This window comes from Acipenser ruthenus, unplaced genomic scaffold (genome assembly GCF_902713425.1).
Source record: "Acipenser ruthenus unplaced genomic scaffold, fAciRut3.2 maternal haplotype, whole genome shotgun sequence".
Classification (NCBI taxonomy): domain Eukaryota; kingdom Metazoa; phylum Chordata; class Actinopteri; order Acipenseriformes; family Acipenseridae; genus Acipenser; species Acipenser ruthenus.
Genome location: NW_026708312.1, coordinates 1 through 16,777, shown reverse-complemented (window position 1 = coordinate 16,777; position 16,777 = coordinate 1). Strand labels below are relative to the sequence as shown.

The window sequence follows — 16,777 nt, the reverse complement described above, 5'->3', positions numbered from 1 at the left end:
TGAGCTGGGGGTGATTCCTCCAAAATTTCCTTTTGTCCTCCACACATTTCAATTGTAAAATGTAATGCCTGCAGCACTTGATATTCCCAGGTGGTCTCCCATCCAAGTACTAACCAAGCCCAACATTGCTTAGCTTCTGAGATCAGACGAGATCAGGCTTATTCAAGGTGGTGTGGCCGCAGGCGATTGCATTTCTGCTTTCATGACTTTTATGTTTAGTGAGCTGGGGGTGATTCCTCCAAAATTTCCTTTTGTCCTCCACACATTTCAATTGTAAAATGTAATGCCTGCAGCACTTGATATTCCCAGGTGGTCTCCCATCCAAGTACTAACCAAGCCCAACATTGCTTAGCTTCTGAGATCAGGCTTATTCAAGGTGGTGTGGCCGCAGGCGATTGCATTTCTGCTTTCATGACTTTTATGTTTAGTGAGCTGGGGGTGATTCCTCCAAAATTTCCTTTTGTCCTCCACACATTTCAATTGTAAAATGTAATTACAAAAATGTAATGCCTGCAGCACTTGATATTCCCAGGTGGTCTCCCATCCAAGTACTAACCAAGCCCAACATTGCTTAGCTTCTGAGATCAGACGAGATCAGGCTTATTCAAGGTGGTGTGGCCGCAGGCGATTGCATTTCTGCTTTCATGACTTTTATGTTTAGTGAGCTGGGGGTGATTCCTCCAAAATTTCCTTTTGTCCTCCACACATTTCAATTGTAAAATGTAATGCCTGCAGCACTTGATATTCCCAGGTGGTCTCCCATCCAAGTACTAACCAAGCCCAACATTGCTTAGCTTCTGAGATCAGACGAGATCAGGCTTATTCAAGGTGGTGTGGCCGCAGGCGAGTGCATTTCTGCTTTCATGACTTTTATGTTTAGTGAGCTGGGGGTGATTCCTCCAAAATTTCCTTTTGTCCTCCACACATTTCAATTGTAAAATGTAATTACAAAAATGTAATGCCTGCAGCACTTGATATTCCCAGGTGGTCTCCCATCCAAGTACTAACCAAGCCCAACATTGCTTAGCTTCTGAGATCAGACGAGATCAGGCTTATTCAAGATGGTGTGGCCGCAGGCGATTGCATTTCTGCTTTCATGACTTTTATGTTTAGTGAGCTGGGGGTGATTCCTCCAAAATTTCCTTTTGTCCTCCACACATTTCAATTGTAAAATGTAATGCCTGCAGCACTTGATATTCCCAGGTGGTCTCCCATCCAAGTACTAACCAAGCCCAACATTGCTTAGCTTCTGAGATCAGACGAGATCAGGCTTATTCAAGGTGGTGTGGCCGCAGGCGATTGCATTTCTGCTTTCATGACTTTTATGTTTAGTGAGCTGGGGGTGATTCCTCCAAAATTTCCTTTTGTCCACCACACATTTCAATTGTAAAATGTAATTACAAAAATGTAATGCCTGCAGCACTTGATATTCCCAGGTGGTCTCCCATCCAAGTACTAACCAAGCCCAACATTGCTTAGCTTCTGAGATCAGACGAGATCAGGCTTATTCAAGGTGGTGTGGCCGCAGGCGATTGCATTTCTGCTTTCATGACTTTTATGTTTAGTGAGCTGGGGGTGATTCCTCCACAATTTCCTTTTGTCCTCCACACATTTCAATTGTAAAATGTAATTACAAAAATGTAATGCCTGCAGCACTTGATATTCCCAGGTGGTCTCCCATCCAAGTACTAACCAAGCCCAACATTGCTTAGCTTCTGAGATCAGACGAGATCAGGCTTATTCAAGATGGTGTGGCCGCAGGCGATTGCATTTCTGCTTTCATGACTTTTATGTTTAGTGAGCTGGGGGTGATTCCTCCAAAATTTCCTTTTGTCCTCCACACATTTCAATTGTAAAATGTAATGCCTGCAGCACTTGATATTCCCAGGTGGTCTCCCATCCAAGTACTAACCAAGCCCAACATTGCTTAGCTTCTGAGATCAGACGAGATCAGGCTTATTCAAGGTGGTGTGGCCGCAGGCGATTGCATTTCTGCTTTCATGACTTTTATGTTTAGTGAGCTGGGGGTGATTCCTCCAAAATTTCCTTTTGTCCTCCACACATTTCAATTGTAAAATGTAATTACAAAAATGTAATGCCTGCAGCACTTGATATTCCCAGGTGGTCTCCCATCCAAGTACTAACCAAGCCCAACATTGCTTAGCTTCTGAGATCAGACGAGATCAGGCTTATTCAAGGTGGTGTGGCCGCAGGCGATTGCATTTCTGCTTTCATGACTTTTATGTTTAGTGAGCTGGGGGTGATTCCTCCAAAATTTCCTTTTGTCCTCCACACATTTCAATTGTAAAATGTAATTACAAAAATGTAATGCCTGCAGCACTTGATATTCCCAGGTGGTCTCCCATCCAAGTACTAACCAAGCCCAACATTGCTTAGCTTCTGAGATCAGACGAGATCAGGCTTATTCAAGGTGGTGTGGCCGCAGGCGATTGCAGTTCAGCTTTCATGACTTTTATGTTTAGTGAGCTGGGGGTGATTCCTCCAAAATTTCCTTTTGTCCTCCACACATTTCAATTGTAAAATGTAATTACAAAAATGTAATGCCTGCAGCACTTGATATTCCCAGGTGGTCTCCCATCCAAGTACTAACCAAGCCCAACATTGCTTAGCTTCTGAAATCAGGCTTATTCAAGGTGGTGTGGCCGCAGGCGATTGCATTTCTGCTTTCATGACTTTTATGTTTAGTGAGCTGGGGGTGATTCCTCCAAAATTTCCTTTTGTCCTCCACACATTTCAATTGTAAAATGTAATTACAAAAATGTAATGCCTGCAGCACTTGATATTCCCAGGTGGTCTCCCATCCAAGTACTAACCAAGCCCAACATTGCTTAGCTTCTGAGATCAGACGAGATCAGGCTTATTCAAGGTGGTGTGGCTGCAGGCGATTGCATTTCTGCTTTCATGACTTTTATGTTTAGTGAGCTGGGGGTGATTCCTCCAAAATTTCCTTTTGTCCTCCACACATTTCAATTGTAAAATGTAATGCCTGCAGCACTTGATATTCCCAGGTGGTCTCCCATCCAAGTACTAACCAAGCCCAACATTGCTTAGCTTCTGAGATCAGACGAGATCAGGCTTATTCAAGGTGGTGTGGCCGCAGGCGATTGCATTTCTGCTTTCATGACTTTTATGTTTAGTGAGCTGGGGGTGATTCCTCCAAAATTTCCTTTTGTCCTCCACACATTTCAATTGTAAAATGTAATGCCTGCAGCACTTGATATTCCCAGGTGGTCTCCCATCCAAGTACTAACCAAGCCCAACATTGCTTAGCTTCTGAGATCAGACGAGATCAGGCTTATTCAAGGTGGTGTGGCCGCAGGCGATTGCATTTCTGCTTTCATGACTTTTATGTTTAGTGAGCTGGGGGTGATTCCTCCAAAATTTCCTTTTGTCCTCCACACATTTCAATTGTAAAATGTAATGCCTGCAGCACTTGATATTCCCAGGTGGTCTCCCATCCAAGTACTAACCAAGCCCAACATTGCTTAGCTTCTGAGATCAGACGAGATCAGGCTTATTCAAGGTGGTGTGGCCGCAGGCGATTGCATTTCTGCTTTCATGACTTTTATGTTTAGTGAGCTGGGGGTGATTCCTCCAAAATTTCCTTTTGTCCTCCACACATTTCAATTGTAAAATGTAATGCCTGCAGCACTTGATATTCCCAGGTGGTCTCCCATCCAAGTACTAACCAAGCCCAACATTGCTTAGCTTCTGAGATCAGACGAGATCAGGCTTATTCAAGGTGGTGTGGCCGCAGGCGATTGCATTTCTGCTTTCATGACTTTTATGTTTAGTGAGCTGGGGGTGATTCCTCCAAAATTTCCTTTTGTCCTCCACACATTTCAATTGTAAAATGTAATGCCTGCAGCACTTGATATTCCCAAGTGGTCTCCCATCCAAGTACTAACCAAGCCCAACATTGCTTAGCTTCTGAGATCAGACGAGATCAGGCTTATTCAAGGTGGTGTGGCCGCAGGCGATTGCATTTCTGCTTTCATGACTTTTATGTTTAGTGAGCTGGGGGTGATTCCTCCAAAATTTCCTTTTGTCCTCCACACATTTCAATTGTAAAATGTAATTACAAAAATGTAATGCCTGCAGCACTTGATATTCCCAGGTGGTCTCCCATCCAAGTACTAACCAAGCCCAACATTGCTTAGCTTCTGAGATCAGACGAGATCAGGCTTATTCAAGGTGGTGTGGCCGCAGGCGATTGCATTTCTGCTTTCATGACTTTTATGTTTAGTGAGCTGGGGGTGATTCCTCCAAAATTTCCTTTTGTCCTCCACACATTTCAATTGTAAAATGTAATTACAAAAATGTAATGCCTGCAGCACTTGATATTCCCAGGTGGTCTCCCATCCAAGTACTAACCAAGCCCAACATTGCTTAGCTTCTGAGATCAGACGAGATTAGGCTTATTCAAGGTGGTGTGGCCGCAGGCGATTGCATTTCTGCTTTCATGACTTTTATGTTTAGTGAGCTGGGGGTGATTCCTCCAAAATTTCCTTTTGTCCTCCACACATTTCAATTGTAAAATGTAATGCCTGCAGCACTTGATATTCCCAGGTGGTCTCCCATCCAAGTACTAACCAAGCCCAACATTGCTTAGCTTCTGAGATCAGACGAGATCAGGCTTATTCAAGGTGGTGTGGCCGCAGGCGATTGCATTTCTGCTTTCATGACTTTTATGTTTAGTGAGCTGGGGGTGATTCCTCCAAAATTTCCTTTTGTCCTCCACACATTTCAATTGTAAAATGTAATTACAAAAATGTAATGCCTGCAGCACTTGATATTCCCAGGTGGTCTCCCATCCAAGTACTAACCAAGCCCAACATTGCTTAGCTTCTGAGATCAGACGAGATCAGGCTTATTCAAGGTGGTGTGGCCGCAGGCGATTGCATTTCTGCTTTCATGACTTTTATGTTTAGTGAGCTGGGGGTGATTCCTCCAAAATTTCCTTTTGTCCTCCACACATTTCAATTGTAAAATGTAATGCCTGCAGCACTTGATATTCCCAGGTGGTCTCCCATCCAAGTACTAACCAAGCCCAACATTGCTTAGCTTCTGAGATCAGACGAGATCAGGCTTATTCAAGGTGGTGTGGCCGCAGGAGATTGCATTTCTGCTTTCATGACTTTTATGTTTAGTGAGCTGGGGGTGATTCCTCCAAAATTTCCTTTTGTCCTCCACACATTTCAATTGTAAAATGTAATTACAAAAATGTAATGCCTGCAGCACTTGATATTCCCAGGTGGTCTCCCATCCAAGTACTAACCAAGCCCAACATTGCTTAGCTTCTGAGATCAGACGAGATCAGGCTTATTCAAGGTGGTGTGGCCGCAGGCGATTGCATTTCTGCTTTCATGACTTTTATGTTTAGTGAGCTGGGGGTGATTCCTCCAAAATTTCGTTTTGTCCTCCACACATTTCAATTGTAAAATGTAATGCCTGCAGCACTTGATATTCCCAGGTGGTCTCCCATCCAAGTACTAACCAAGCCCAACATTGCTTAGCTTCTGAGATCAGACGAGATCAGGCTTATTCAAGGTGGTGTGGCCGCAGGCGATTGCATTTCTGCTTTCATGACTTTTATGTTTAGTGAGCTGGGGGTGATTCCTCCAAAATTTCCTTTTGTCCTCCACACATTTCAATTGTAAAATGTAATTACAAAAATGTAATGCCTGCAGCACTTGATATTCCCAGGTGGTCTCCCATCCAAGTACTAACCAAGCCCAACATTGCTTAGCTTCTGAGATCAGGCTTATTCAAGGTGGTGTGGCCGCAGGCGATTGCATTTCTGCTTTCATGACTTTTATGTTTAGTGAGCTGGGGGTGATTCCTCCAAAATTTCCTTTTGTCCTCCACACATTTCAATTGTAAAATGTAATGCCTGCAGCACTTGATATTCCCAGGTGGTCTCCCATCCAAGTACTAACCAAGCCCAACATTGCTTAGCTTCTGAGATCAGACGAGATCAGGCTTATTCAAGGTGGTGTGGCCGCAGGCGATTGCATTTCTGCTTTCATGACTTTTATGTTTAGTGAGCTGGGGGTGATTCCTCCAAAATTTCCTTTTGTCCTCCACACATTTCAATTGTAAAATGTAATGCCTGCAGCACTTGATATTCCCAGGTGGTCTCCCATCCAAGTACTAACCAAGCCCAACATTGCTTAGCTTCTGAGATCAGACGAGATCAGGCTTATTCAAGGTGGTGTGGCCGCAGGCGATTGCATTTCTGCTTTCATGACTTTTATGTTTAGTGAGCTGGGGGTGATTCCTCCAAAATTTCCTTTTGTCCTCCACACATTTCAATTGTAAAATGTAATTACAAAAATGTAATGCCTGCAGCACTTGATATTCCCAGGTGGTCTCCCATCCAAGTACTAACCAAGCCCAACATTGCTTAGCTTCTGAGATCAGACGAGATCAGGCTTATTCAAGGTGGTGTGGCCGCAGGCGATTGCATTTCTGCTTTCATGACTTTTATGTTTAGTGAGCTGGGGGTGATTCCTCCAAAATTTCCTTTTGTCCTCCACACATTTCAATTGTAAAATGTAATTACAAAAATGTAATGCCTGCAGCACTTGATATTCCCAGGTGGTCTCCCATCCAAGTACTAACCAAGCCCAACATTGCTTAGCTTCTGAGATCAGACGAGATCAGGCGAGATCAGGCTTATTCAAGGTGGTGTGGCCGCAGGCGATTGCATTTCTGCTTTCATGACTTTTATGTTTAGTGAGCTGGGGGTGATTCCTCCAAAATTTCCTTTTGTCCTCCACACATTTCAATTGTAAAATGTAATGCCTGCAGCACTTGATATTCCCAGGTGGTCTCCCATCCAAGTACTAACCAAGCCCAACATTGCTTAGCTTCTGAGATCAGACGAGATCAGGCTTATTCAAGGTGGTGTGGCGGCAGGCGATTGCATTTCTGCTTTCATGACTTTTATGTTTAGTGAGCTGGGGGTGATTCCTCCAAAATTTCCTTTTGTCCTCCACACATTTCAATTGTAAAATGTAATTACAAAAATGTAATGCCTGCAGCACTTGATATTCCCAGGTGGTCTCCCCTCCAAGTACTAACCAAGCCCAACATTGCTTAGCTTCTGAGATCAGACAAGATCAGGCTTATTCAAGGTGGTGTGGCCGCAGGCGATTGCAGTTCTGCTTTCATGACTTTTATGTTTAGTGAGCTGGGGGTGATTCCTCCAAAATTTCCTTTTGTCCTCCACACATTTCAATTGTAAAATGTAATTACAAAAATGTAATGCCTGCAGCACTTGATATTCCCAGGTGGTCTCCCATCCAAGTACTAACCAAGCCCAACATTGCTTAGCTTCTGAGATCAGACGAGATCAGGCTTATTCAAGGTGGTGTGGCCGCAGGCGATTGCAGTTCTGCTTTCATGACTTTTATGTTTAGTGAGCTGGGGGTGATTCCTCCAAAATTTCCTTTTGTCCTCCACACATTTCAATTGTAAAATGTAATGCCTGCAGCACTTGATATTCCCAGGTGGTCTCCCATCCAAGTACTAACCAAGCCCAACATTGCTTAGCTTCTGAGATCAGACGAGATCAGGCTTATTCAAGGTGGTGTGGCCGCAGGCGATTGCATTTCTGCTTTCATGACTTTTATGTTTAGTGAGCTGGGGGTGATTCCTCCAAAATTTCCTTTTGTCCTCCACACATTTCAATTGTAAAATGTAATTACTAAAATGTAATGCCTGCAGCACTTGATATTCCCAGGTGGTCTCCCATCCAAGTACTAACCAAGCCCAACATTGCTTAGCTTCTGAGATCAGACGAGATCAGGCTTATTCAAGGTGGTGTGGCGGCAGGCGATTGCATTTCTGCTTTCATGACTTTTATGTTTAGTGAGCTGGGGGTGATTCCTCCAAAATTTCCTTTTGTCCTCCACACATTTCAATTGTAAAATGTAATGCCTGCAGCACTTGATATTCCCAGGTGGTCTCCCATCCAAGTACTAACCAAGCCCAACATTGCTTAGCTTCTGAGATCAGACGAGATCAGGCTTATTCAAGGTGGTGTGGCCGCAGGCGATTGCATTTCTGCTTTCATGACTTTTATGTTTAGTGAGCTGGGGGTGATTCCTCCAAAATTTCCTTTTGTCCTCCACACATTTCAATTGTAAAATGTAATTACAAAAATGTAATGCCTGCAGCACTTGATATTCCCAGGTGGTCTCCCATCCAAGTACTAACCAAGCCCAACATTGCTTAGCTTCTGAGATCAGACGAGATCAGGCTTATTCAAGGTGGTGTGGCCGCAGGCGATTGCATTTCTGCTTTCATGACTTTTATGTTTAGTGAGCTGGGGGTGATTCCTCCAAAATTTCCTTTTGTCCTCCACACATTTCAATTGTAAAATGTAATGCCTGCAGCACTTGATATTCCCAGGTGGTCTCCCATCCAAGTACTAACCAAGCCCAACATTACTTAGCTTCTGAGATCAGGCTTATTCAAGGTGGTGTGGCCGCAGGCGATTGCATTTCTGCTTTCATGACTTTTATGTTTAGTGAGCTGGGGGTGATTCCTCCAAAATTTCCTTTTGTCCTCCACACATTTCAATTGTAAAATGTAATGCCTGCAGCACTTGATATTCCCAGGTGGTCTCCCATCCAAGTACTAACCAAGCCCAACATTGCTTAGCTTCTGAGATCAGACGAGATCAGGCTTATTCAAGGTGGTGTGGCGGCAGGCGATTGCATTTCTGCTTTCATGACTTTTATGTTTAGTGAGCTGGGGGTGATTCCTCCAAAATTTCCTTTTGTCCTCCACACATTTCAATTGTAAAATGTAATGCCTGCAGCACTTGATATTCCCAGGTGGTCTCCCATCCAAGTACTAACCAAGCCCAACATTGCTTAGCTTCTGAGATCAGACGAGATCAGGCTTATTCAAGGTGGTGTGGCCGCAGGCGATTGCATTTCTGCTTTCATGACTTTTATGTTTAGTGAGCTGGGGGTGATTCCTCCAAAATTTCCTTTTGTCCTCCACACATTTCAATTGTAAAATGTAATGCCTGCAGCACTTGATATTCCCAGGTGGTCTCCCATCCAAGTACTAACCAAGCCCAACATTGCTTAGCTTCTGAGATCAGACGAGATCAGGCTTATTCAAGGTGGTGTGGCCGCAGGCGATTGCATTTCTGCTTTCATGACTTTTATGTTTAGTGAGCTGGGGGTGATTCCTCCAAAATTTCCTTTTGTCCTCCACACATTTCAATTGTAAAATGTAATTACAAAAATGTAATGCCTGCAGCACTTGATATTCCCAGGTGGTCTCCCATCCAAGTACTAACCAAGCCCAACATTGCTTAGCTTCTGAGATCAGGCTTATTCAAGGTGGTGTGGCCGCAGGCGATTGCCTTTCTGCTTTCATGACTTTTATGTTTAGTGAGCTGGGGGTGATTCCTCTAAAATATCCTTTTGTCCTCCACACATTTCAATTGTAAAATGTAATTACAAAAATGTAATGCCTGCAGCACTTGATATTCCCAGGTGGTCTCCCATCCAAGTACTAACCAAGCCCAACATTGCTTAGCTTCTGAGATAAGGCTTATTCAAGGTGGTGTGGCCGCAGGCGATTGCTTTTCTGCTTTCATGACTTTTATGTTTAGTGAGCTGGGGGTGATTCCTCCAAAATTCCTCCATAAAGTGGGACTTTATGGTAAAGGAATACTGCAGCTACCAGTCTCTGCTCTAACCGAGGAGTTTAAGTGTGCCAAGGTCAGACTGGAAATGACATTAGTAGAGTCACGCGATAAATGCGTAAGGGAGGCAGCACCTGTGTTGAAAACTGGAAGAAAGTGGGCGGCAAAGAAAGCTGTGGAAGATGCAAAGGCTGCCCTTTGAATTGGTGATATCATGGGGCAAGTTCAGCATGGAAGAGGGGGTCTTGGTTTCAGTTCAACTCCTCCTACATGGCACAAGGCGGCCCCAGCTCAAAGAAGGAAGCTGGTAGTCAACGAGGTGCAAAAGCAGGAGGAGAGGATGAGGTGTATAAAGGCCATTTCCCAGGCCAAGCAGGGAGAATGGATGAGATGGGAGAGTGTGGAACAACGCAAGATTGGCTGGAAAGACCTATGGTCAATGGAACAGAGCAGGATCAGTTTCCTCATCAGGTCAACATATGATGTTCTCCCATCACCACAGAACCTAAACCTCTGGGTAGGAGAGGATCCCTCATGTCCTTTGTGTTCATCACCTGCAACATTAAGGCACATTTTGACAGGATGTAAGGTGGCTCTTAGCCAAGGACGGTTTACTTGGCGCCATGACCAGGTGCTGCGATGTTTGGCCTTAGCATTGGAAGACAAGCGTAACATGACCAATAAGTTGTCACCTGTTCCATCAAAACATTACACACAAAAGACAACATTCCTCCGCCCAGGAGAGCAACCACCAGGAAAAGGTGTTAAAACCAATTCTCGCCCAGGACAACTGGAAGCTGCTAGAGACTGGAAAATGCTGGCAGATGTTGGTCAACGGCTTATTTTTCCACCTGAGATTGCCACCACTAACCTTCGACCAGATATTGTCTTGTGGTCTGGATCAGCACGCCTTGTTCACCTGGTAGAGTTAACAGTGCCATGGGAGGATGCTGTAGATGAGGCGTATGAGAGGAAGAAACTGCGGTATGCTCAACTAGCCACTGAAGCGGAACAGCGAGGATGGAGAGTTCGGGTTTACCCAGTGGAAGTGGTTTGTCGAGGATTTGTGGCACACTCTACAACCCGGTTTCTCAGAGACGTCGGATTCAGTGGCCAAGAGTTGCGTCGCACAGTGAAGAACTTATCTGAAGCAGCAGAGAGGAGCAGCAACTGGCTGTGGTTGAGACGGAAAGATTCTGGCTGGGGACAGGTAAGTAAGCTGGGCTGAGTTGAGTGGGGGACGGAGGGGGGTGATGCTGGGACGCCAGAATCACCGTCGAGCCGTCTTGAGGTGTCGTGGGCTAGTCGACGAAACACTGAGGATGGAAGGTGCCCACTTGAAAACCCCAGAGATGTACCCTACTTAGCTCAATCCAGACGGTTGTCATGCTGATGCGCTGGGGAGGCCGCACTTTGGTTGATCCCCGGAGCCAGCATCGCAGCCGTTGTGTGTGCTGATGCGCCAGGGAGGCAAAATAAGCTGATCCCTGGAGCCAGCATTACACTTCAGCCATTAACACCAGACAGAAGGATATCTACATCATCATATGGAAGGAAACGTAAATGGATGGAGACACATATGGATCACATTAGTTTACTGTAAAGCTACGTCTTAGTTGGTGCTTATCTTGGCGAGAGCCGAGTTCAAATCAGCATGAAGTTTTAACATCTACTCTCGTGTAATGGAAATCATGTCCTCCACACATTTCAATTGTAAAATGTAATTACAAAAATGTAATGCCTGCAGCACTTGATATTCCCAGGTGGTCTCCCATCCAAGTACTAACCAAGCACAACATTGCTTAGCTTCTGAGATCAGGCTTATTAAAGGTGGTGTGGCCGCAGGCGATTGCATTTCTGCATTCATGACTTTAATGTTTAGTGAGCTGGGGGTGATTCCTCCAAAATTTCCTTTTGTCCTCCACACATTTCAATTGTAAAATGTAATGCCTGCAGCACTTGATATTCCCAGGTGGTCTCCCATCCAAGTACTAACCAAGCCCAACATTGCTTAGCTTCTGAGATCAGACGAGATCAGGCTTATTCAAGGTGGTGTGGCCGCAGGCGATTGCAGTTCTGCTTTCATGACTTTTATGTTTAGTGAGCTGGGGGTGATTCCTCCAAAATTTCCTTTTGTCCTCCACACATTTCAATTGTAAATTGTAATTACAAAAATGTAATGCCTGCAGCACTTGATATTCCCAGGTGGTCTCCCATCCAAGTACTAACCAAGCCCAACATTGCTTAGCTTCTGAGATCAGACAAGATCAGGCAAGATCAGGCTTATTGAAGGTGGTGTGGCCGCATGCGATTGCATTTCTGCTTTCAAGACTTTTATGTTTAGTGAGCTGGGGGTGATTCCTCCAAAATTTCCTTTTGTCCTCCACACATTTCAATTGTAAAATGTAATGCCTGCAGCACTTGATATTCCCAGGTGGTCTCCCATCCAAGTACTAACCAAGCAAACATTGCTTAGCTTCTGAGATCAGGCTTATTCAAGGTGGTGTGGCCGCAGGCGATTGCATTTCTGCTTTCATGACTTTTATGTTTAGTGAGCTGGGGGTGATTCCTCCAAAATTTCCTTTTGTCCTCCACACATTTCAATTGTAAAATGTAATGCCTGCAGCACTTGATATTCCCAGGTGGTCTCCCATCCAAGTACTAACCAAGCCCAACATTGCTTAGCTTCTGAGATGAGACGAGATCAGGCTTATTTTTTTTTTTTTTTTTTTTATTTATTTATTTTTCTAACATTGCACAATATTTACAACTTGAAAACAAGGCTGTTATGTGTTTTCCTAAGAAAAATATTGTTATAGAGAATTTTTTCATCAAAATGCTCCATTTGTTTATGTTCTACACAGTAATGAAATATATATGAAATATTTTTCTTCACATAAAAAATATACAATTTTACAATATCTACTTTCATATTATGAAACTCTGCCATGTTTCTTCTCTTTAAAATTGTATACCTTGCATAACTCAAAAATAAGTTCACCGCTAGAGTGTTAACATTATCTATTTTATCAGTCAATCCAAACAAAAACATTTCCTCCCATGACAATGTATTGAGTACATTCTGCTCTGCAAATTTAAAGAACCCCTCTATTAAACCCCTCAAGTATTCCCTCAGCCCCTGCAGTTCAGTGCATTTTACAAATAGATGCAATAATCCTTCCTCTCTACTTTGACACACTGAACACAAGGCATTGTCACTTTTGTGCATTTTAAAAAGGAGCCACTTTGTAAAGATGCAGTTGTGCCTCAGTTTAAAATCATTTTCTTCACATTCGGGAGATTTATAAGTCTGTCTTACATTATTCCAAATTGTACAGATTTTAAAGTTTGGAAATATTTTTTGCCAGAATTGCTCCGACGTTGGCTTTTTAAAAACCACACTCATTAACACTAAATAGAACAATTTGGTCGTACATTCAATAATGTTAAAGTATTTATTTTTCCTTTTTAGAAGAAACACAGGCAAAGAAACTCCACGTGACAGTTTGCTGTTATGTTCTTGATTAATAACCCTCACCCAACTCTCAGGGATGGCACTTTGTATTTTACTGTACTCCTTTATTATTATACTAATGGGAATATCTTCGTTCTTTTCTTTTACCAAGTCAACTATTGCCAAACTGGGTAAAAAGCCTTCTTTAAAAACGTACATGATGTCTTTAATTTTACTAACACCTGCTTCTATAAAACTCTTTTTATAAAGTGTCACACCTTGCACTTTTAACAGTGGGTTCAAAAAAAGAGGCTGCTCCAATATTTGTTCTCTGGTCTCTGGCTTAAAAGAGACATGCTGCAAGAACTCGGACCAAGCCACTAGAACTTCTTTATAAATCCAGGGAACATCCTTTACCATTGAAGGTTTAAGACACATTAATAGAATTTCTTCCCCCATTCCCAAACCCCCCACAATTTGATAAGAAATGTTTCAGAAAGTGCTTCCATACAACTGTTATTCGTAGGGTCTAAAAACTTTTTAACACCTCTTAATTCGAAAGCTCTTTCGTTTTAGCTCAATATCTGCCAGCATTAGCCCTCCTTTACTGATTTTCCCAATGACTGTATTATAGCTGATCTTAGAGGTTTCCCAGCCCACAGAAACCTAACCATCATGTTTTTAATCTCTTTCTCAGCCCACTGGGGGATCTCCTTAACACTCAGTAAATACCATATCCTGGAAAGAAACAGACTATTAATGACCAAGACTTTACCCTTCAGAGTCCAACTCCCTGCCACTCACCACAAATTCAAGATGGCCCTCATTTTGATTATCTTTTCCTGCCAGTTCTTTTCAAGCCACTGACCTCTCTTCCAATCCAATATATACCCTCCAAGATCTGAAGGCTTTCCTCTGCAATTTTGAAAGGTATATCTAAAAGTGTATTGCTTTTCCTTACAGGGAGAATTTCTGATTTATCAATATTGATTTTTGCCCCTGAAGCAGAACAGTAAGATGTGAACACTTCCATTATTTTTGGGATGCTGTCTAAACTCGACACTGTGAGTGTGGTGTCATCTGCATGCTGATATATAATTGATTTTTCATTACAACCAGGAATTGGGACTCCAATTATGTCTTTATTCCCTTGTATTGCCAGGCTCAGGGGTTCTGCAATTACTGAATACAGCAAAGCAGAGAGAGGACATCCTGTCTCACTGACCTCTCCACTGGGAAGAACTCAGTCAGATTGCCATTACATTTTACCCTACTAAAAATATTGGTATAAAAAATCTTAACCCATGAGGTAAAACTATTCCCAAAACCAAATCTCTCTGCAGCACCTCTAATAAGTAATCATGTTCCACCCTATCAAAGGCTTTTTCCTGATCTACTTTTAAAATATAGCCTTCTTTTTGCTCCATTTTCAAGTAACTAACTACATCCCTTACCGAACATATTGTATCCGCTATATCCCTTCCTGGCACACAATAAGTTTGGGAGGAGGATATTATCTTAGGCAATACCGCTTTCAAACGATTTGTGAAAATCCTTGTTAGTGCCTTATAATCACAATTCAACAGACTTATGGGCCGATAGTTTTTTAATAAGGCTTTATCTCCTTGTTTCTTGTAGATTAAAGTAACTATCCCCATTCTCATTGTTGGGACTTAAAAGACCTTTCTTCTTTAACCTCTTTAATACTTGTAATAAAATAGGGCAGATAAGATTTTTAAATTTAAGATAAAATTCCAGGGTTAACCCATCTGAACCAGGACTTTTATTAGTTGTCATATCCCTGCAAGGCGTCTTCTAGTTCCTCCAACCTAATCTCCTCTCACAACTCTCCCTGTCTTCCCTCACTCACCTTTAGTTGCTATAAAAGAAAGTATTTTCTTCTCCCTCTCCTCAAAATTGTACCTTGTTTTTTAAAAAGCCTGTGTAAAAATGACAAACTTCTTTTAAGATTTTCACCCTGTTCTTCAGTTACTTCCCCATTACTTTTAGTCAGTTCTTCTATATAGGAATCCTGTTGTCTTTGTTTTTCAAGCCCAAAAAAGAATTGTAGTGCTTTTCTCTCCCCTCCACCACATGTCTGGCTTTGGATCTTAGTATTGCCCCCCTCACAGCGCTCGTTTTCATTCCTTTAATTTTGTCTTGCAATTCCTCAATTCTGTTATAATTCATATCCATCAGTTCTGCTGCCTTCTCATATTCACGTTTAAGTTCTACCTGAACCTCCTGCTCATTCTTAATTTTAATTTTATTCTATTTATCCCATATTGAATGCAGTATTTCTTTATATTGTATTTTAAATTATCCCACCATATTCGTTTTTCATTTTGAAACAATGGACACTTCATACTATCCCTAATTAATATTTCAATTCCCTTACTAAACAAATCTTCTTTCAAAAATTGATTATTAAGACACCACAACCCTGGTCCTTTATGCAACTTATTAAACAGGACTTGAAAAGAGAAAGCAGCATGATCGCTGAAAGAGGTGAATTTATAACCAATCTTCCCCAGGTAGCTAAGAAAGTTAACATGACATATTCCAAAATCTATTCTGCTTTGGTTTAATTCCTTTTGTACAAACTGTCTCCTGGAGAAATCCCTCTTTGAAGAATTTCGGCATCTCCAGAAATCAATATAATTATAATTCTCCAAATTGCCTTGCCAACAAATTTCTGGAATAATCACCTTTGAAAACCATTCCTGATGCTATGTCAATAGTGCTCATAGCTACATTGAAGTCTCCCACCATAATGACATTGTCTGCTCCTAGGTGTCTCTCTAGGCCAGTAAAAAAATCAAAACGCTCCTTTTGATCATTAGGAGCATAACAATTAACCAATTCAAAACAATTATTTTTAAAATTAATTTGCATTTTTATAAATCTCCCTTCGGTATCCTTCTCTAACAAAGAAACGCTTTCCTTAAAATTATTACTAACTAATACAGCCACCCCTCTCCTGTGGTTGGAATAATTACTAGTATAGATGTCCCCATTCCATAAATGCTTGAAATCATGAATAAAAACGTCATCCCAGAAAGTTTCCTGCAGGCAGACAATATCATTCTTATTTACATTAATTAAAACTTTTTCAAGTTTAGCAAAATTCCTTAACCCATTTACATTAAGTGATAATATTGAGACCATTCCTGCAAAAAGAAGAAACAATTCTTTCAAAAACCTGACCATTATGCTTCCTCTTCCTGCAGAACATCAAACCCTTTTGTTTTAATCATTTTTGCAACCGTTGTTTTGCAAACCAATGTCCCAATGTCTTTCTTTTTCCTCACACATCTGGATGTGATCTTATCAAGGTTAGGTTTCACTTTCACCTTCGATCTTCTAAACATTTTTTTTCCCCCTGTCTCAACCCATTCCTCCTTCTCTATTTTGTTATTTCCAATTCCCTCAGCCACAGTTAGCATAGTTTTCCCTAAAGGGCAAGTTATGCTCAACCCTTCTGTTGAACAGTCTCCAGCAGCTTGTACCTGCTCTACCCCCTCCTTACTTGTTGATGCAGCTTCCAACCGGACCCCCATCTCCCTTGCAATATCTGTCGATAGTGTTTGGTCATCAGCAGCCTCCATTTCTATAACTGCAGCTTCTGG

The 16,777-nt window shown here is 42.2% G+C and overlaps 36 non-coding genes and 11 pseudogenes across 36 annotated transcripts; all 47 read right to left on the bottom strand.

Annotated features, from left to right (window-relative positions):
• Positions 1 to 65: 65 nt before the first annotated feature.
• On the bottom strand, positions 66 to 184 carry LOC131731533 (5S ribosomal RNA). Its single transcript, XR_009324887.1, has one exon. It is a non-coding gene; the product is annotated as a 5S ribosomal RNA (ribosomal RNA).
• A 100-nt stretch (positions 185 to 284) lies between these two features.
• LOC131731488 (5S ribosomal RNA) lies at positions 285 to 393 on the bottom strand (annotated as a pseudogene).
• Positions 394 to 507: 114 nt separating this feature from the next.
• Positions 508 to 626, bottom strand: LOC131731532 (5S ribosomal RNA). The gene has a single exon (XR_009324886.1). It is a non-coding gene; the product is annotated as a 5S ribosomal RNA (ribosomal RNA).
• Positions 627 to 726: 100 nt separating this feature from the next.
• LOC131731527 (5S ribosomal RNA) lies at positions 727 to 845 on the bottom strand. The gene has a single exon (XR_009324885.1). It is a non-coding gene; the product is annotated as a 5S ribosomal RNA (ribosomal RNA).
• Positions 846 to 959: 114 nt separating this feature from the next.
• On the bottom strand, positions 960 to 1,078 carry LOC131731398 (5S ribosomal RNA). Its single transcript, XR_009324813.1, has one exon. It is a non-coding gene; the product is annotated as a 5S ribosomal RNA (ribosomal RNA).
• A 100-nt stretch (positions 1,079 to 1,178) lies between these two features.
• On the bottom strand, positions 1,179 to 1,297 carry LOC131731516 (5S ribosomal RNA). Its single transcript, XR_009324884.1, has one exon. It is a non-coding gene; the product is annotated as a 5S ribosomal RNA (ribosomal RNA).
• Positions 1,298 to 1,411: 114 nt separating this feature from the next.
• On the bottom strand, positions 1,412 to 1,530 carry LOC131731505 (5S ribosomal RNA). Its single transcript, XR_009324883.1, has one exon. It is a non-coding gene; the product is annotated as a 5S ribosomal RNA (ribosomal RNA).
• Positions 1,531 to 1,644: 114 nt separating this feature from the next.
• On the bottom strand, positions 1,645 to 1,763 carry LOC131731397 (5S ribosomal RNA). The gene has a single exon (XR_009324812.1). It is a non-coding gene; the product is annotated as a 5S ribosomal RNA (ribosomal RNA).
• Positions 1,764 to 1,863: 100 nt separating this feature from the next.
• Positions 1,864 to 1,982, bottom strand: LOC131731494 (5S ribosomal RNA). The gene has a single exon (XR_009324882.1). It is a non-coding gene; the product is annotated as a 5S ribosomal RNA (ribosomal RNA).
• Positions 1,983 to 2,096: 114 nt separating this feature from the next.
• LOC131731483 (5S ribosomal RNA) lies at positions 2,097 to 2,215 on the bottom strand. Its single transcript, XR_009324881.1, has one exon. It is a non-coding gene; the product is annotated as a 5S ribosomal RNA (ribosomal RNA).
• Positions 2,216 to 2,329: 114 nt separating this feature from the next.
• On the bottom strand, positions 2,330 to 2,448 carry LOC131731471 (5S ribosomal RNA). The gene has a single exon (XR_009324879.1). It is a non-coding gene; the product is annotated as a 5S ribosomal RNA (ribosomal RNA).
• A 114-nt stretch (positions 2,449 to 2,562) lies between these two features.
• On the bottom strand, positions 2,563 to 2,671 carry LOC131731506 (5S ribosomal RNA; annotated as a pseudogene).
• Positions 2,672 to 2,785: 114 nt separating this feature from the next.
• Positions 2,786 to 2,904, bottom strand: LOC131731375 (5S ribosomal RNA). Its single transcript, XR_009324790.1, has one exon. It is a non-coding gene; the product is annotated as a 5S ribosomal RNA (ribosomal RNA).
• Positions 2,905 to 3,004: 100 nt separating this feature from the next.
• On the bottom strand, positions 3,005 to 3,123 carry LOC131731460 (5S ribosomal RNA). Its single transcript, XR_009324873.1, has one exon. It is a non-coding gene; the product is annotated as a 5S ribosomal RNA (ribosomal RNA).
• Positions 3,124 to 3,223: 100 nt separating this feature from the next.
• LOC131731448 (5S ribosomal RNA) lies at positions 3,224 to 3,342 on the bottom strand. Its single transcript, XR_009324862.1, has one exon. It is a non-coding gene; the product is annotated as a 5S ribosomal RNA (ribosomal RNA).
• A 100-nt stretch (positions 3,343 to 3,442) lies between these two features.
• LOC131731436 (5S ribosomal RNA) lies at positions 3,443 to 3,561 on the bottom strand. Its single transcript, XR_009324851.1, has one exon. It is a non-coding gene; the product is annotated as a 5S ribosomal RNA (ribosomal RNA).
• Positions 3,562 to 3,661: 100 nt separating this feature from the next.
• On the bottom strand, positions 3,662 to 3,780 carry LOC131731425 (5S ribosomal RNA). Its single transcript, XR_009324840.1, has one exon. It is a non-coding gene; the product is annotated as a 5S ribosomal RNA (ribosomal RNA).
• Positions 3,781 to 3,880: 100 nt separating this feature from the next.
• Positions 3,881 to 3,999, bottom strand: LOC131731384 (5S ribosomal RNA). The gene has a single exon (XR_009324799.1). It is a non-coding gene; the product is annotated as a 5S ribosomal RNA (ribosomal RNA).
• A 114-nt stretch (positions 4,000 to 4,113) lies between these two features.
• On the bottom strand, positions 4,114 to 4,232 carry LOC131731414 (5S ribosomal RNA). The gene has a single exon (XR_009324829.1). It is a non-coding gene; the product is annotated as a 5S ribosomal RNA (ribosomal RNA).
• A 114-nt stretch (positions 4,233 to 4,346) lies between these two features.
• Positions 4,347 to 4,465, bottom strand: LOC131731449 (5S ribosomal RNA). The gene has a single exon (XR_009324863.1). It is a non-coding gene; the product is annotated as a 5S ribosomal RNA (ribosomal RNA).
• Positions 4,466 to 4,565: 100 nt separating this feature from the next.
• On the bottom strand, positions 4,566 to 4,684 carry LOC131731403 (5S ribosomal RNA). The gene has a single exon (XR_009324818.1). It is a non-coding gene; the product is annotated as a 5S ribosomal RNA (ribosomal RNA).
• Positions 4,685 to 4,798: 114 nt separating this feature from the next.
• LOC131731392 (5S ribosomal RNA) lies at positions 4,799 to 4,917 on the bottom strand. Its single transcript, XR_009324807.1, has one exon. It is a non-coding gene; the product is annotated as a 5S ribosomal RNA (ribosomal RNA).
• A 100-nt stretch (positions 4,918 to 5,017) lies between these two features.
• LOC131731407 (5S ribosomal RNA) lies at positions 5,018 to 5,136 on the bottom strand. The gene has a single exon (XR_009324822.1). It is a non-coding gene; the product is annotated as a 5S ribosomal RNA (ribosomal RNA).
• Positions 5,137 to 5,250: 114 nt separating this feature from the next.
• Positions 5,251 to 5,369, bottom strand: LOC131731381 (5S ribosomal RNA). Its single transcript, XR_009324796.1, has one exon. It is a non-coding gene; the product is annotated as a 5S ribosomal RNA (ribosomal RNA).
• A 100-nt stretch (positions 5,370 to 5,469) lies between these two features.
• On the bottom strand, positions 5,470 to 5,588 carry LOC131731370 (5S ribosomal RNA). Its single transcript, XR_009324785.1, has one exon. It is a non-coding gene; the product is annotated as a 5S ribosomal RNA (ribosomal RNA).
• A 114-nt stretch (positions 5,589 to 5,702) lies between these two features.
• LOC131731487 (5S ribosomal RNA) lies at positions 5,703 to 5,811 on the bottom strand (annotated as a pseudogene).
• A 100-nt stretch (positions 5,812 to 5,911) lies between these two features.
• Positions 5,912 to 6,030, bottom strand: LOC131731358 (5S ribosomal RNA). The gene has a single exon (XR_009324773.1). It is a non-coding gene; the product is annotated as a 5S ribosomal RNA (ribosomal RNA).
• A 100-nt stretch (positions 6,031 to 6,130) lies between these two features.
• On the bottom strand, positions 6,131 to 6,249 carry LOC131731347 (5S ribosomal RNA). Its single transcript, XR_009324762.1, has one exon. It is a non-coding gene; the product is annotated as a 5S ribosomal RNA (ribosomal RNA).
• Positions 6,250 to 6,363: 114 nt separating this feature from the next.
• Positions 6,364 to 6,482, bottom strand: LOC131731336 (5S ribosomal RNA). The gene has a single exon (XR_009324751.1). It is a non-coding gene; the product is annotated as a 5S ribosomal RNA (ribosomal RNA).
• A 114-nt stretch (positions 6,483 to 6,596) lies between these two features.
• On the bottom strand, positions 6,597 to 6,725 carry LOC131731469 (5S ribosomal RNA; annotated as a pseudogene).
• Positions 6,726 to 6,825: 100 nt separating this feature from the next.
• Positions 6,826 to 6,944, bottom strand: LOC131731443 (5S ribosomal RNA). Its single transcript, XR_009324857.1, has one exon. It is a non-coding gene; the product is annotated as a 5S ribosomal RNA (ribosomal RNA).
• A 114-nt stretch (positions 6,945 to 7,058) lies between these two features.
• Positions 7,059 to 7,177, bottom strand: LOC131731470 (5S ribosomal RNA; annotated as a pseudogene).
• A 114-nt stretch (positions 7,178 to 7,291) lies between these two features.
• Positions 7,292 to 7,410, bottom strand: LOC131731325 (5S ribosomal RNA). The gene has a single exon (XR_009324740.1). It is a non-coding gene; the product is annotated as a 5S ribosomal RNA (ribosomal RNA).
• A 100-nt stretch (positions 7,411 to 7,510) lies between these two features.
• Positions 7,511 to 7,629, bottom strand: LOC131731314 (5S ribosomal RNA). The gene has a single exon (XR_009324729.1). It is a non-coding gene; the product is annotated as a 5S ribosomal RNA (ribosomal RNA).
• Positions 7,630 to 7,743: 114 nt separating this feature from the next.
• Positions 7,744 to 7,862, bottom strand: LOC131731442 (5S ribosomal RNA). Its single transcript, XR_009324856.1, has one exon. It is a non-coding gene; the product is annotated as a 5S ribosomal RNA (ribosomal RNA).
• A 100-nt stretch (positions 7,863 to 7,962) lies between these two features.
• Positions 7,963 to 8,081, bottom strand: LOC131731303 (5S ribosomal RNA). The gene has a single exon (XR_009324718.1). It is a non-coding gene; the product is annotated as a 5S ribosomal RNA (ribosomal RNA).
• A 114-nt stretch (positions 8,082 to 8,195) lies between these two features.
• LOC131731291 (5S ribosomal RNA) lies at positions 8,196 to 8,314 on the bottom strand. Its single transcript, XR_009324707.1, has one exon. It is a non-coding gene; the product is annotated as a 5S ribosomal RNA (ribosomal RNA).
• Positions 8,315 to 8,414: 100 nt separating this feature from the next.
• On the bottom strand, positions 8,415 to 8,523 carry LOC131731504 (5S ribosomal RNA; annotated as a pseudogene).
• Positions 8,524 to 8,623: 100 nt separating this feature from the next.
• Positions 8,624 to 8,742, bottom strand: LOC131731441 (5S ribosomal RNA). The gene has a single exon (XR_009324855.1). It is a non-coding gene; the product is annotated as a 5S ribosomal RNA (ribosomal RNA).
• A 100-nt stretch (positions 8,743 to 8,842) lies between these two features.
• Positions 8,843 to 8,961, bottom strand: LOC131731280 (5S ribosomal RNA). The gene has a single exon (XR_009324696.1). It is a non-coding gene; the product is annotated as a 5S ribosomal RNA (ribosomal RNA).
• A 100-nt stretch (positions 8,962 to 9,061) lies between these two features.
• LOC131731269 (5S ribosomal RNA) lies at positions 9,062 to 9,180 on the bottom strand. Its single transcript, XR_009324685.1, has one exon. It is a non-coding gene; the product is annotated as a 5S ribosomal RNA (ribosomal RNA).
• Positions 9,181 to 9,294: 114 nt separating this feature from the next.
• On the bottom strand, positions 9,295 to 9,403 carry LOC131731486 (5S ribosomal RNA; annotated as a pseudogene).
• A 114-nt stretch (positions 9,404 to 9,517) lies between these two features.
• On the bottom strand, positions 9,518 to 9,626 carry LOC131731522 (5S ribosomal RNA; annotated as a pseudogene).
• A 1,806-nt stretch (positions 9,627 to 11,432) lies between these two features.
• LOC131731525 (5S ribosomal RNA) lies at positions 11,433 to 11,541 on the bottom strand (annotated as a pseudogene).
• A 100-nt stretch (positions 11,542 to 11,641) lies between these two features.
• LOC131731258 (5S ribosomal RNA) lies at positions 11,642 to 11,760 on the bottom strand. The gene has a single exon (XR_009324674.1). It is a non-coding gene; the product is annotated as a 5S ribosomal RNA (ribosomal RNA).
• A 114-nt stretch (positions 11,761 to 11,874) lies between these two features.
• LOC131731518 (5S ribosomal RNA) lies at positions 11,875 to 12,003 on the bottom strand (annotated as a pseudogene).
• Positions 12,004 to 12,103: 100 nt separating this feature from the next.
• On the bottom strand, positions 12,104 to 12,211 carry LOC131731531 (5S ribosomal RNA; annotated as a pseudogene).
• Positions 12,212 to 16,777: the final 4,566 nt, after the last annotated feature.